This window comes from Plectropomus leopardus, chromosome 23 (assembly GCF_026936395.1).
Source record: "Plectropomus leopardus strain MGB_pleo_1.0 chromosome 23, ASM2693639v1, whole genome shotgun sequence".
NCBI classification, from domain to species: domain Eukaryota; kingdom Metazoa; phylum Chordata; class Actinopteri; order Perciformes; family Serranidae; genus Plectropomus; species Plectropomus leopardus.
In genome coordinates this window covers 14,439,925-14,455,868 of record NC_142198.1, presented here as the reverse complement: position 1 = coordinate 14,455,868, position 15,944 = coordinate 14,439,925, and the positions used below count along the sequence as shown (strand labels likewise).

The 15,944-nt window shown below is 37.8% G+C and overlaps 1 protein-coding gene across 2 annotated transcripts in view; it reads left to right on the top strand.

Annotated features, from left to right (window-relative positions):
* Positions 1-15,944, top strand: part of arhgap36 (Rho GTPase activating protein 36) — a 64,524-nt gene that overhangs the window by 6,526 nt on the left and 42,054 nt on the right. The window lies entirely within an intron of this gene.

The following is a 15,944-nucleotide window of genomic DNA, read 5'->3' as shown; positions in this document are numbered from 1 at the left end:
TAATCCATAACTCAATAAATTTAACAATGCAAAGCTTAAAATTAAAATGTGTGAAACTCAGGCAGTGATTAAAACCCACTAAACAGAATTACCACTAAATTAATTTCAAAAAGTTTGTATTTATTTATTTAAACAAAATGGTAAAAATAAGCAATCACAAACAGTGCAAATCCAATGAAAACAACTGAACAATGTGAATATTCACTCTCATTTTTCACAGTTAGTATGCAGGGTTTCATTTCTCAGTACCATCTCAGTATTTCTGAACAAAGGCTAAATGAGTTTCTTTGGACCGTGTAAATGCTATACATAGATTCAGCCAAACAATCGTACAAACAGTCGACCTGGGTAGGGACTCGTAACCTTCTTTTCTTGCAACATCATACTGCAACAGAAATGATCTCAGGGCTGACGTAAACGGCACCAGTAGCGTTTACAGTGACTGCGGAGAGGAGAGCCACAGGAGTGTCGGGAATATCTGGCTCCTCCTCCCACTGCAGAATACAAACAATATCATTATGAGGATAATTTCAGCAAAGTTGCAAGTCAGGCATTGTTTACTCTTTAGTTTACTGCACTGTGCTAGCTGGATCTGGTAGAAGCTAGTGACTTAATTTTGAACCATAAACCCTCAGCATTGTTGATGATGTTATCACTGTTCATGCCTTCAGAGGTGTCAACTAAGGGTCGACAGATTTTTGGCCTGGCCAATTATCGGGGCCGATATTTAGCATGTTGCCAATTAACTGCATCGGCTTTTTATTTTTATGATCGCTGATAAAATTGATTTAATCAAAAAGTGCAAAGAAAGTCTCAGCATGGGAGCAACTTTTACTTTTGAAAACCTCAGGAAGCAATTAGTATTCATTCATTTTTATTTAAATTTCCACTTGACTTTATAAATTAAAGTTGCTGGGAACTTTCTTGTGTATGATGTTATTAAACATTTGCTAAAGGCATTTCAACAAAGTTTTGTGCTGGAGTTTGTCATATTCCAAATTCAAAATATTGACAGATTTTCATTTTTATGGTAAATGCATATCGTTTCCAAATATCTGTTGGTGGTGTGTGTGTGGTTGAATGCTAATAAAATGTTCGTAGTTTGTTGTATTTTGGCTAAAACGACAGGGTTATCTAATTTTACATCCAGTGCAGTAGCAAATACTCATTTCAAATACAGTGAAGACAGAAAAACAGGAACACGCTTATTTAATGAATAGATTTTAATAATTTATGGTTGAATTTACAGTAAGCTGCACTTAATGTAATCACCAGCAGAGTGTTATGGCTTCTCATGAAAAAGGGCCATAAATGAATGGTTGCACTAAACTGGTTTGAGATAAGATGTGGCTTTGAATATCATCCACAGAAATGGTGATTCATACTTCTGCTGAATTTTGCTCTAATTTGTAGTTTTTATCAGCGATGCTGCTATAGAATCACTACCAGGTTTTCCACACTGCTGACAGACTCAGAAATAGTACTTTTATTTTAACCTTTGACGTTAATCTACTCTCTCTGCACTGCACTCCGGAGATGCCTCCAAGGTTTCTGTGCATCTGGTGTATGCAGTCGTCCGCGTGTGTGTGTGTGTGTGTGTGTGTGTGTGTGTGTGTGTGTGTGTGTGTGTGTGTGTGTGTGTGTGTGTGTGTGTGGCTGCAGTGGTTTGGGAGTGAGTGCCAGTGCCTTCAGGGTGTCCTCATAAACAGTGTGTAATCTCCCATCAGTCGTGCTCACTCAGAGTTATATAACCAGCGTACAGTGGGTACTTTCAGCTGCAGGTTCAGCTGCAGATATGAGTTCTGAATCACTGGGAGTACTGAAGTACCAGCGATGGTTCATGTACTTTACTCTAAAAAATAAGGAAAACACTTAGCTCATAATTTTGGTGTTAGCTTTTGTCAAATAGTGTAGTCCTTCTAGTTCAGTAAAACATTAATAATCAGCTGGTTTCTAGACAGAAAACAAGTCTAAAGTGTTTTTTCCATGTTGCCCTTGTGTTTCAGCTTTAAGGGGATACTGTAGATGTCACTAAAATGAAGAACACACATATATAACTTGTCTATTGGCAGGGGCGGAGCCAGATGTTGTAAACTGGGGGGGCCTCAGCCCAAACCTAGGAGTCTAAATTGAAGGTCAACTGATACTGGTTTTTTAGGTTTTTTTTAGGGGAGATAAAGATACCAACTATTAATACTTATGCATGTATGCATGATGTGAACCTAAACCTTTACCCATATTTGTGGCCATTTTAGTATTTAAGTTTGGTTAGAAATTATATAGCTTGTGCCATTACCCTCAATTTGTGAAAGATATTCAGTACTCTGTACGCATTGTTAAACCTCTTGAGTTTTTATTACTATCATTATTCCAGAGTGTTTACTCAGGAGAGGATTTTCTCACCACTCGGAGAAGAGAGTGATTTGCTGCAAGTTAGTTTTTGGGTGATGCAACAGTGATGCTCCTTGTTACCATATATACTGTGGCCTGTAGGAAAAGTGGCCTATTGTTTCACAGATTCTTGGATTATCAATTCATTTTGTCTTTCCAGTAAAAGATAATGCAGGGAAACAGTTTTGTCAGTTGTTGCTGGTCACTGGTGGTGATGGGGTTGTCGCAGAGGTACATATGTCATCCATATCATGTACTTGTGTAAACTTTGAAGTACTGGCACTTGGGTACTTGCTTTTTGGAGGCTTTTATTCCATTTTTTTAAAAAAAGTATTGCACATTTTACTCTACGATGTTTGGTTTCCTCAAAATTGAACATTCAAAAAACTTTAAAGTTGTTGCTCCTGTAAAAATAAAACCTTAGCAATGAGACCGGTGCATCCAGCGTGCAGAGTTGGGGATGTGGTCGAGAGGCTTGTTAATCAGTAGCCGAAAGAGAAACTAATCACCCTCCTCTCCGGAAATGATGGATAACATCTCTGTGGTTTCAACGTGTGCGTGCATGTGTTTGTGGATGCATGATACAGTTGCTCAGTTAAACCAAATTTTGCATGTTTGTTTGCAGAGGTGTGTGTCTATGATTTCCGCATGTATTGCATGTTCTGTGCGTAACGGATCCTAGCTGTCCTGAAAAGACCTTCGATTAGGTTATGACAGGAAAACCACAGAATTCCCACTCCGTAACCCTCAGAGTGTTTAGTCGTGTAAATCTGAGGCGAGGAGCGGGAAGGTAAACAGTGGAAAACATGGACGAGTTCTTTCCATCTTTTACTTTCTACCCTCTCTCTCACTCTTTTGCTCTATCTTTGTGTGTATATTGTGTGAAGTGAGTCAGAAATTCAGTCATTAGAGAGCCCGACCTCCTCTTTTCATGTTGTAAGAACATGATATTATTCTTGGCATCTGTGCAATGCCCCTCAATCTTCTTACCTCACTCATGGAAAAACAGTGCGAGGTAAAGAGGGGCATTGTCATTCTGGTTGTCCGCATGTATCCATCTTCCTGTATATGTACATTTTTGTGCTGTCAGCGTTTTAGACTTCATGATGGATCTTTTGCTGGTTTGCCACAAACATCAGCGTCTGGCTGATTTACTGACTTCTGAGGCTGGAGGATCGTTCTAGACCTCCGCTCACACAGCATGCGGTCTCTGACACTCCCTGGTATTCTGTTGGTGGTTCAGCCATGTGGCTTTTAAGGGCTCACTCCTTGTTAGGGGGGGCAGTTATACCGAGGTGGCCTTGAGCAAAGCCACTGACCTGCAGAGTAAAGAGTAATCATCTCGGCTTTTGTTGTTTTTTTGTATGAATAAGAAGCAGGACTGTGCTGAAAACCAGTGGTGGTGGAGGAACTTTTATTTATGTTGAAGTAGCAATATCGCAGTGTAGAATACTCTTTTCAAGTATTAATCTTTTTAATTTGACTTAAGTAAAAGTACAAATAGGCTACAGTTCCAGCAGATACACTGCAGTGCAATTTAGAGGCCCTCAGAAGCCTTTTAAAATATGCACCTTGTCTATTTTTGACTGAGCCCTGGTGTGTTGCACAGAGTAGATTGGATTTTCTTTAAAATAGGCACTATATGTAAAATATAGATATGATAGAAAGCTGCAGGAATGAGTCCTAAAACCTGGAATTCAGTTAGCATTTCGCTCTCCCAGTTGCAAAAAGAGTCAGTGGGTTTTTTGAATGCCTTTACAATTAGATGCCTGAAAGAAAGTTGGTGGTTAACACAAGCTTAAAACACTTTAATGTTTTGTTTAGCGGCTTAAAATACATCACGCCACTCGTGAATTTTGAAGCTTTTCTGTGCCTTAAAATAGACAGATGGCAGCAAGTGGGTAAATGGCAACAGATTTTCTGGAAAACTTGCGGCCCCAACCAGACAGTTCTGAACAGTGGGCTGTCAGTGACAGTTTAAAACAGTCAGTAAAACAGGTTTTTCAACACTTATGAATTTCTGCAACCATTATAGGTTCTTGATCATGCAGTCATACACATGCACGCTAAATATTAGGCTGATTGGTCCAGTAGTTTGCGAGATGAGCTGTGGACAGATATGCACACGCCCAAACACATGATTGACTCATATTAGTCTTTCTATGTAATGAGCACTTTTACTTTTGGCAGTCTAATACTCCATTGATATATAGAATACTTTTGTGCTTTTTCTTTAGTACCATTTTGACTTGTAACAGAGTATTTCTACACTGTGATGCAAAGGCTAAAAATGTAAAGAAGTTGCAATGCTAACATGTTTTGGTAAATCTGAAGAAAGTTTCTGACTGATTTTTTTTTTTTTTTTGCAGGAATCATGTTTCATTTCCTTATTCTTATAGAACTGAGTTATCTGAGTTAGAAATTGAATAAGACAGAGGGACATTACTGAACGCACTATATGATGGCATGTTTTAAATCTGGCTTCATGCTGTTCTCACTAAACTCTGCAGTGAGCCGTTTTCTTGGGCTTTAAGAGGATTTGCTGTGGCCTCTGTCATTTTAAGTTAATGTTATCTGGCCAAAAATCCACTGCTTAATGTGACTTAGTGTTGTTACACAAGCAGCAGGCAGCTTGTCAAAGACAAGGGGGGAATAAGCGAGGAACTTTCCAGGAGTTGTTGTACTCAGATAGTTTTGAAGTTTCAGTTTTTGGTTGTTTTTAAAGGTGTTGTTGGAAATACAGGAATTACTTCAGCTTTTAAGTTAAACGAGCAAATTCCATAAATTGAAGCTATCACATGATTGTCGTTACTTGACAGTTCAGAGAACACGGGATCCGTCAGACAGCAGAGCTTCATCTTCAAAGCCCTGGATGGCATTTTTCCACATTTCCTGTCTTTTCCCTGTAGAGGAGTCCCAGCCCGTCCCCAAATGGTGCCCTCATCCCAACACGACTTTCATCCCAAGATGGATGGTCGTGTCCGGTGGTTGGCAGGGTCGGAGCTGTTGCATCAGTGACACTTCCTTTTGTCTTTCTGACTTTAGTTATCATTGATACCTTAATAACATAGGACACTTTCTAATTACTCTGCATGCTCGTGTCCTGTTTTGCTGCTTTTAATGTACAATGGTAGGGTTACTTTATTGATACTGTCCTCTTGTGGACGTGCAAATAATGACTATTGTTTCTGAGAGGCACATGTGGAAGAAGCGTGCGAAGTAATCGGCTTTGACGTTGCTGTTCGTGTCCCTTTTTTTGTATCAGCATTTCAATGGCTAAATATAAATATGTTCAATAGTAAAGACTTGCTTTGCATTGTGAATTAAGTTTGGTTTCAAATGCATAAGTGTTGAAATACAAGACTACGCTACTCTGCTTTTTCTTTTCTTTTTCCCTACTTCTCCGTTTCATAACACCAGCTATATAAAAACAAACTTGGAAAAGCACAGCTGATCAAAGGAGGTTAAATAATGATTTCCTCGTATGAACTTTCAGAGAGTAAATGCCGTCTGACAGAAATAACGTTGCTGTACGCTGTCATGCCACAGTACATCTTTACAGCAGCAAACGTGTGTCGTACAGCCATGACAGCAGATGGTGATTACATCATGCCTCCGTCTCCTCGGTTCTCCGAGAGGTAAAAACGAGAGAACAAACGGGCCTGCCGTTGATTAATGGCTCAGTTTAATGTAAACATGCTGGTTCACTCTCAGCTTTTTTTTTTAACTTGATGGTTAAATCTTTTGCATTACATAATTCCACTATGTCCTGTTCTTGTTTGTCAGTGTGTTTGTTACAGACCGCTCAATGATCATCTGGAAGTGAGACAGACATTCTTCCTATAATCTGAATATAGGCTGTAAAATGAATTAGTGAATGCATGCTGAGGAATGTTTGTGTTGCTGCTGTAGAAGTTAAAATTTTGATCTTTATCTGATAGTGATAAAACAGCGTTCGACTTGTGACTGTCCGGTGGTAGATGAGTTTCCTTGTGTCCTTGCCATGGTTTTTAATTTAACATCACATCTGCTGTTATACTTTGGGCCAAGGCTACAGCATTGACTGCAGAGGCGGTTTCTTTCCTCTTCCCTGCTTCAACAGGAAGGTCAGAGGTCACAGTCAGCTACAGTCTAGCATCACTGGAGTTTGGCCTTGTTTCTCAAAAGCATCTGAGGACACTCAGAAATGAAGAGCATTTTAAAAAGCTCCTCATTCTGCAGGAGGAACCAAAAACTAAACCATTTTATTTGTTCTGTGTAATTTACTTATCAAACAACCAGTCTTTTAGTTTATTTAGGATTGTTGTTTCTATTTTTTTGGACTGCCAACCTTGTCTCCAGCAGCTGAAAAAGAGTGAATATATATATGTATATGTATATATATATATATATATATATATATATATATATATATATATATATATATATATATATATATATATATATATATATATATATATATATATATATATATATATATGTATATGTATATGAATAAAAGATTTTTCAACATATTTCTTGGAACGAAGGCTCATCCATTATTATGTTGAATTAAAACGCAAAAAGAAATCATTCTAGTTCTCCTTTTCTTTCTGGGACAGCTATATGAGGATATGATTACTGAAGAAGTTCTTTGATATATATTTTTTCCCCGAGCCATAATTCCCCAAAGTGTTCTTCAAAATGAGATCATGTCTTTGTTCTGTCGACTTTGCGGAGTTGATTTTAGGAATAAGGACCTTCGGGAGATAAGATAACAGCCTGTCTTTTTAAATTGCAGGAGGCAGACAACATGAATCACCTTTTTTATTATTTCTAATATTGTCGAGATGAGTTTTATACATGCTCTTTCTTGTGGTCTCTTTCTTCTCTCCTCTGTTACTTGTTCTGTGATCATGTAATGTTGGGAGAATTGGTGAGCATGTACGGAGGTTGGAAACAGAGAGATAATAGCAAGCGATCAAAGAAACAGGAAGTGAGTATTGGCAGGGACCACAAAATCCTGTTGTCCTTTGGAAAGAGTAGCGGGCACTTGTGAGGAATGGCAATGTCAGGCTGAGACATCTCAACAATTATTAGATTGATTGCAATGAAATGTAATACAGATATTCATGGTAACCTGACCTTTTTTCTTGCACCACCAGTTTAGGCTTTCACGAAAATATCTCATCAGCTGTTGGTTGGATCACCATGAAATTTTGATTTGGTTGTTGGAGATCCCTAGAAGCTGGTGGACCTAATCCTTCACTGTAACCTTTTAAATTTGGTATAGACCCAGACGAAGATGACCATTGTGAAGGAAATGTGGCAATGTTTTTGGTAGTGGCTCTAAAACGGTGGCCCTATGTCGTACAGTAAGAGCGGTTTAAGGAAGGTCGTTGTCATGGTTGGGATCAAACTCTGACAGTGTCAAAGATTTGTGATAACTATTTAACTTTGTGACTGCTGTTACAACCTACGTCTACAAACCAACCAACAGAAATGCAGACTGAAATGATGATCAGCACCACACCACTAAACGCTAGTAGATGCTCATACTTCAAGGTCTTGTTACAACATTGGTGTGCAAAGGTGGCCTCTTTTCCCCAGCTACAACTGCATCCACATCCTCCTCCTCCTCTTCTTAAGACTTTTTCCGACACACAGAAATGCCACTATAGCGAGGTCTCAATTTATTTGTTTGCATTTTGCTTTTACCACTACAGCGGCATAGATGGACGACTCATGCCGACGACGTTTTGTCCTTGCGTATACCTTTATTGAGGTAGTGGGTGATTCTGATAGATATTTACTATCCGACAAATTCATCTACTCTACTCTTATTTGCATTTATAGAGGTAGTAAATCATGCTGATAGATATTCCCTACCCGACAGAATGACCGACTCTATTTTTAGCTACATTTAAAGAAATTGGTGGGTCATTCTGGTGAAATTTCCTGCTGACAGAATGAGCTACTACCCCTTTTTTACGTTTAAAGAGGTAGTAGGTCATTCTGATCGTTTTAATTACTTTTTATCATACTGCTAGGTAGCTTACACCCAGGTTTTGTTTTAGTTGATTATATTTTGTATTATTAATCAGGAACTGCACAGTAGCTAAAATGATCAAATAATTAGTCGAGTAAAAAGCAGTGTAAAACTAATTCAATAGCATAAAATGGAAATACTAAAGTACCAGCACTTCAAAAATGTGTGTAAAAACAGAACTTGGGTAAATGCAGTTGCTACCTCTGCAACCATGACGTGCGTCTGATGCAACTGTTGTCCTTTAGTTTTGTTTTCGTTACACTTCCATATAGACCTGTTAAGTGCTTTGGTTGAAACCTTAAACCAAACAATAATATCTAACAAGAGACGCTGACGTCAACACAGACGAGACCTTAATACCATTTCCTCTTTCAGCAGGAAGTCATTGAATCCTTGCTGAGTTCTCGCCGCCACAGCGGCAAAGCGCAGGGTATAAAATAAGAGAGGAGGATGTTTTGAGGAGGCTAGACGCTGTCGGACAGTGATGGTGGCGATGAGCGTGATGATGATGATGATGGGTGTGGATGTGAACGTCCTGTTTAGAGAAGAGATGGAGAGAGGCGGAGAGAAAGAAAGACTTGTTATCGATATCCTCGCTGGAATCTTGTTTCCTCTGTCTGCGTTGGCATTTCCTCCTCTCCTTTTCCCAAAATCCTCTGGGAGACAAACCGAGGGAGGCACCAAGGGACGATGGGAAGGGATACAGAAGAATGCGACATGGTGATTTTTTTGTGAGACACCCAAAGACGCAGACATAAGAAGAGGGACCACTAAAAATCTTTATCTATAAAAGGAAAAACGATTGCATAACATCTGTTTAGTTTTGGTTAATTGACTTTGACAACAGACTGGCTGGCATGAGGCCTCTTTGTTTGCTCTTTTGCATATTTAGTACAAAGTTGGAATTTAGGGAACTCTCATGTGGATTATATTGGATGTTAGGGACAACCTTGTATGGCAGAGAAACTAAACTTGCTTTGCTTGGGGGCCACTTTTGTGAAATGAGAGGAGGACAGGGGCCAGTCTCAGCAGCCCCATACATGTTTGAAGGATTTTAGGACATTTCTAGAATTTTAGGACCTTTCTAGGACTTTAGGATGATTCTAGAAGTTCAGGATATTTCTAGGATTTTATATTTCTAGGACGTTAGGACGTGTCAAGGATTTTAGGAAGTTTCTGGATTTTAGGACATCTCTCGGATTTTAGGATATTTCTAGGATTTTAGGACATTTCTAGTATATTTTGGGATTTTTCTAGGATTTTTGGACCTCTCTGATTTTAAGGACATTTTTAGATTTTAGGACATTTCTCTGATTTTAGAGCCTTTCTCAGATTTTAGGACATTTCTGTGATTTCATAACGTTTCTATGATTTTAGGACGTTGGGGTCCTTGTGAGGGGCATGAGGGATCCTCCACTGGCACTTTTTTAATAAACAAGCTCTAAAAAAGTTCACAAACGTTAAATTTGATGAAAAAGTTTTGTTCAGGGATCTGGTGATATGTCTGCCTGTTTCCTCTTTCATGTTAAATCAGTCATGAGGCATTAATTCACCCTCTCTGATAAGTCCTTATCTCATAATGTCTTTAAGCTCTTGACTACCGATAAAGAAGGGACTCTGTGACCTATCCAGTCTCGTCTGTCTGCAGGAAAAAAAAGAAGGTAAATGAAGGATAAATGCTTATCTCCAAGTAACTGTTGGATACTAATTGTGCACTTTGAGCTGCAACCATAAGCCATAAAATGATATCCAACCCAAGACTTTTTATGAGTCAAATAAATGATCGTAAACACAAAAAAAATGTTGTCCAATAACACAAATCCAGATAAAGAGTAAACAGGTTCTGGGCCGCTGACTATATATTTGCACAGTGAGTGTGTTTTTGGATGTGCTTGATCATGCATTACAGTACTTGGCTGGATGCTCAGTCACGTAGCAGCATGAGAAAAGTGATCCAGGTAACTTAATAGCCAAGAACGACGCATTTACTGCTGCCCCAGGTGTGTTCTGCTACTATATTTATCTGTGTGAGTGCAACATAATAGTTTCCTGCACACGTCCAGACGGGGGCTGGGACCTTAAAGATTTGTTTTCACACGTATGTGTGCATCTACTCCTGCTGAGGAGCTTCTGAGTTTGTAATTTTACAGGAGTTACTAGCTGAAGTCGTCAGCGAAGGAGTATTTTATGCGCTTGCAGCTTTATGGAATTGCAAAGTTGAATCACAGTTAAAAATGCTTTCCTTGCACTATTTTAACCCTTGCCATCTTTCAGTTGCAACAATTAGTTGATTAACCAATCAGTTGATTCACAGAAAAAAAATTATTGCCAACTGTTTTATAAACATTTAAGTCTTTTCAATTAAGTACTTTGAGTTTTGGGGTGTTTTTTCCCCCTTTATCTATCTCTTTATCTTTTTCTTTTGAATTAAAATGTTTTTTTTCGCATTTTGAATATTTTCTTTTTTTAAAAATAAATTTGAGAGTTTTTGTGTGTTTTTTATATTGTTAATTATTTTTTGGTGATGTGTGGTTCCTAAGATTTTTCTGTATTGGGTACTTTTACTCTTATTATTTTAAGAACATTTTCTTGATGATACTTACAGACCTTTACTTGAGTACCATTTTCAATGCAGGACTTTCATTTGTAACAGTATTTTTTACAGGGCGTTTTAAGAACTTTAAGAAAAGTAAAGGATCTGAATACTTCTTCCAACACTGGTCATGGGACACTAACACTCAAACTTTTATACTGTTGGCAACAAAACACAAGTTACCCAATGCACTGAAACATGAGAAACAGAAGGATATATGACAGGTGCAAAGAAATCAGATTTGTTGGCAGGTTTTTCAGCCTCCCAGACACTCAGCATGCCAGTGAACATTTACTCTTACCTTCATGTTTCTTATCTATTAATCATTATTTCATAACATGTCTGGGCAGGACTCGCTGTGCTTCATGAAGTTAATGTAGAGGACAAACAGAAAGTGTGATCTCTGGTGGATCACAGCTGGATCATTTCAGCCTTAATCTTAGTGTGCAGGCACATTTAATTCAAAGCACTTGTATTTTACTGTTTCCAAATAATGCTTTTTTATACTCTGTTTGCAGTACACCTCAGAGACAAATATTGGATTTTTTCTGACAGCTTTTCAAATTAATTTTTTTTTACTCTCCTTCCTGTCCATTGACAGTCATGTATCTCCAGATGTGTTGATTTTGAATGTTTGTGATGAACTGAATGTACATCTTAAGGAGGTTCTCCTACTTTTTAAGCTAAAAATCCTCTTGGATCAGTTGGAAAATGCATCATCACAAAGCAAATCACAAATACTAAAACACTGGCAGAGAACATTTTAGTACATAACGAAGCTGTTTGCTTTTTATACTTGAGTACATTGCTGCTCTTATGTAAAAAAAACCCCAAAAAAACAAGAAGTACCAGAAATTATTTCTGTTTAAGGTTAAAAAATAATTTAAAAAAAAAAATGATTGTCTCAAAAGTATATTTTTTCTATTCCTCAATTTCTGAAAGTTTTATTCAGATAAATTAGAAAACAAAGATTGTTCATTTACAGTAGAGGTTAATATTGTTCCGTGCATCTATTTCTGCTCAAACATGTTTCAGTGAATGAGTAATTTTGTCTTGTAGTACATAGTTTAGGCTGTAGGAGGCAATGTAGTCAATGAAGTGCTGTCCTGACAGGGATATCCTGGTTCAACAGTGTGTGTGTGTGTGTGTGTGTGTGTGTGTGTGTGTGTGTGTGTGTGTGTGTGTGTGTGTGTGTGTGTGTTGCCAGTTAATCATCCATCCTGTTTTTAAGCAGACAATCCGAGTCAGCACACAAGTTCGAGAACATGTGATACACAATCATGTAATGTCACTGGTGACCTTTGACCTGGACATTTATGGTGGTGTGACAGGAAGTGAGGAGGATCAAAGAGGATAGGGAGAAGCCCGGAAGACACACTCACACACACTGACTGGTGTGTGATATCCATGAGATCAATGGAAAAAGGGGATCAAAGTTCAAGACTATTTCTTTTGTAATAAGCACATTTCTACGTTACGCAACAGCAAGAGAGACTCTGCTGTTCCTATTGTGCACTTTTTATGATGAGACATTCTCCCCTGGATGTGACAGATAACCTAAATATATTAAATTGCATTGTTTTTAAAATAATGCAGAATCTTGAGTGACCTGTAATACACTGTAGAGTGGATTTTTTAATAATTGACAGCAAAATCAATACATTTTCTTTAAATAAGAGGTAGGCGATATATCTGTTATACTCTATGTATCATGGTCTTAACATGATGCGTCACACACACTCCCCCGCCCATCCAGATGACTTTCTCCTGAGCTGCAGTGTCTGGGTTGAGGTGAGGTGTGTCTGCAGGGCTCCAGTTTAACCCTAAGAAGTTGAACAATACAGTTTTAACAGGCGAAGTGTTTTATTTGTATTTATTTGTATTGCTGTTGAACTTTTTGCTACCTGCTAACAGTCAGCTTTTTAGCAGAAATTTTAAGTTCACAGCAAAAACATCAACACTTTTCGACCAAAGATGAGCCAGTTACTCTGAAATACAAGCACCAGCTTTAATTTTTGTAATCATGCAATACTTTTGCTAATTTTATTCAAACAGTATTTTATCGCGCTTTATTATAACAGTATTTTATTTAACTTTATTACATGATGGCAAGTACTGCATGTGTCTTTATTGTGACTGTAGTTAGTTTAATAATTTAGTGTTTAAGTAGTTTACAGTAGATTGAAAAAGATTTTAAAATGTTCTGATATGTATCGTGTTAAAGCCTAAAAATATTGGGTTATTATTTTCAAGCCATATTGCCTAGTCTTACCTTGTATTAATCCTGGCATACTACAATATTATTTCCAGGAAATTATTTTAGTCATCCTGAAAATTGACATTTATTGGCACATGATCATAAAAATTCTTATTGATAATTTTAAAAAAGATATCGCAATAAGGGCTATTAATTTGAAAAGAAAAACAACAAACAGTGAAAATACAGTGCAAATAGAAAAGCTTAGACCTGAATTTGTCGTTATCTGTCACTGCACTCGAGTGATGTTGCACTCAAATATCTTTTTGAAATCAGCTTAAAAATATAAGCTGTTTGGATATAAATATCAATCTGCTATCACAGCTGCTCTAAGTTACTGTTTTCATGACGGCTACGAGAGGATGCAAGTTGTCTCAACAGTCTGAGGAACAGGCCGTCACGTTAAATGTTATGAGTCTCTCTTCCTGTCTTTTACTGTCTAATAGTGTTTTCATTTGTTGTTGTTTAGTCTTCACCCTCGGTGTTACTGTGTTAGTGTTATTTACTTCCCCTTGCAGAATAACTTGTTTATCTTTTCTTGTTGCCGTCTAGTCTTGTTAGATAATCAGGGTCATGAAATCTGAACTCTGTCGGGGTCAAATAGGTTGCCAGAGACATCCATTTTAGCTGCTGATGGTTTGGGCCCCACAGCTGGAGTGCTGACAGAAATTTTCCAGTCATGGTTTGACATGCACACACACACACACACACACACACACACACACACACACACACACACACACACATACACACACACACACACACACACACACACACACACACACACACACACACACACACACACACACACACACACACACACACACACACACATATGTATGTGCGCACACACACTGGCATGTAAACAGCTGTTGAAAGGAATCAGAATTGAAGGCTGGAATTTTTCTGCAGGATTTTGTCAATTTATTGATTTACATGGCAACAAAAAGTCACACTACCAGCTGTGCCAGATGCTGATCATTTCTATCAATTCCCCAGATTATTGTTAAATTAATCCCAGAAAAATACTGACTTGCTTCAAGTAAACAACGTATGTAGATTTATAATAATTCAGTGGAACAGCCTTACATTAAATAAAACATTCAGAGGTCATTTCAGGTTTTCACTATGGTGCAAGATGATGAAAAATCCCCTGAATTATCAATCTGACAGCCAGCTCTCACTGAAAAAACAACATAGTTTGACTTTGCAAGGATCTTCTTACGATGCACTTTTAAGTTAATTGTAAGGCAGTGCCCTCTAGTGGCTGTAGTAATTATTACAGGAGCAGAGGAGGAGATAATGTAGCATGAAAAGCAACAAAATGTGCTTGATGTTTTGCAAATATCAATGAAAGCCTCATAGGGTGGGCAGAAATGGAAAATGAATTGGTCAAACAAACACAGGACTCACTCAGGAGAATGATGTTTGTGTCTTGAAGTCAACATTGACTTTTCAATAACAACTTAGCCCAGTGTGCTAATATGTGTGGCATGCTATGCTAGTGATAAAAGGTGAAAAAAGTACTTAATTAGTGCAAGCAAGCAATTAAAATCCATCATATCAATTTACAGATTTAGTTTAATGTTGAAGTTAGCTCAGTCAGCAGCTGTATTGAGATTTTTCTGTCATTCATGTTGTTATTTGTGTTTTACAATCTTCACTTTTTATTTCACTGTCACCAGCAGCATTTCGAGCTGCAACAAGCTGCCGTTATAACGTAAAAGTTCTGATCAAGTTAGCGACTATAGCCGGTGAACATAGTGAGGTATTTAGCAGCTGAAGAACGGAGATTTTTCTCAGAGGTTGGTGGAAACCAAAGCAGAGCTAAAGAGAGAGTGAATATTGGACTTATATTGATAAGAAGAATGGAAACATTACTCAATGATAATATTGCATGCTGACTAGATAGCATTGTGTACATCTGTTTTTTGCAACTTATTTGCCATTTCTATTAATGTTGTGTTTATTTGCACTCTTTATATTTACAGTATTTCCAAACTTCTACTTGAACGGCTGTAGAACAGTTTCACTCGAGATCTTGTTGTAAATAAGCAACTGCTTGCTATCAGATTTGATTTTTTCATTTCCCTCTTTATAAGGTGATAATAAGTCACAAATTTTATTTACAGCTTGTTGCACTGCTCCCAAGTAAGTTGCATTTTAGAATTTGGATATTGATATATGCCTTTGTATTGTAGAGATACAATTTGGGATTACAGTTTGTGCATTTTGCCAGTTTTATCTTTCTCATAAAATTATTTTGCATAAAAGTGTTATGGCTTGGATTTAAATCCATACAGACAGATATCCAAGAGCGAAAAATCCAGTTAAATTTAGTATTATGATAGAATTGTGAGTCTGCAGCAGCTTTAAAGCGAAGTGGAATATTTTCATAGTAGATACTCTCACATCAGTCAGATCACTCCACTAGAGATCAAAGAGAGAAATGCTCCTCCTCTTCTTCTTCCTCCTTTCTTCTCTTTCAGTTAAACGTCCTTTTTTTCCTTCTTACGTTCTTGTGTTACTTCTTGTCTGCTGCTCTCCGGTCTGTCCTTTTTATAGAGCTTTTATCCCGTCGTTTTAATCCTCCTCTCACTCACATTCCCTCCCTCCCTTCTTACCTTCCTTACTCTCTTTTGCTGCTCTCCTCCCTTCCTTCATTCTTTTCCTCT